The sequence below is a fragment of the Rhincodon typus genome, chromosome 28 (genome assembly GCF_021869965.1).
Source record: "Rhincodon typus isolate 14 chromosome 28, sRhiTyp1.1, whole genome shotgun sequence".
Classification (NCBI taxonomy): Eukaryota; Metazoa; Chordata; class Chondrichthyes; order Orectolobiformes; family Rhincodontidae; genus Rhincodon; species Rhincodon typus.
In genome coordinates, this window is record NC_063359.1 from 19429042 (window position 1) to 19429814 (window position 773).

The window sequence follows — 773 nt, forward strand, 5'->3', positions numbered from 1 at the left end:
ATTGGTGAACTGTTAAAGGTCCTAAAAATATTGAACTGAAAGTCTTTTTCCATTAAACACATGTGCAGAATTATATTTATAATATTTTTGAAGGAATACATACTTTAATAGTAAATGCACAATTCTGCTTGGAAATAATACGAGGTAAATCCATGTGCCAAGTAAAACATTGGTAATTTCATGAGAGTATTAATATGAGATAATGAAGTTCTGGCACATAGACAAGCAGTATAATGTAACCTTTTGAGTTATTCTCCAGGGAGGTATGACAGGGTTTATAAAGAATTTTTAATTGCTGCTGTAATCCTTACATAACATAAAATATTCACTGTTGGAGTTAATGCAACATAGTTACCGCATTATACTTCAGGAAGATCACTTTATGACAAGTATTCATTATTTCATAGATCACGAACTTATTTATGGCACAGAAGGAGGCCATTCATCCTGCAAGGTCTTTGCTAGCTCCTTAAGAAGCAATCCAGTCAGTGAAAAACGCAGTGATTGTAAAGGTTAACTTACAGGGCTCAACTTTATTGCTTTAACAATTCTCAGATGTCAGGACAACCTGCCTGTGTGATCTTATCAGGAGCGACAAATTGAGAAGCTGGGCCAACAGCAGGCACACAGAGACAAAGGCTTGCCAGCAAACCCCACCAGAAGATTCTATCAGCAAAGATGCTAGAAACGTTTTTAAATTATTTGTGGCCACAGCTGCCTGGGCATCATTGTGAACAGAAACTTTCTCCACCGGACAAGGGACCGTGGCTGCA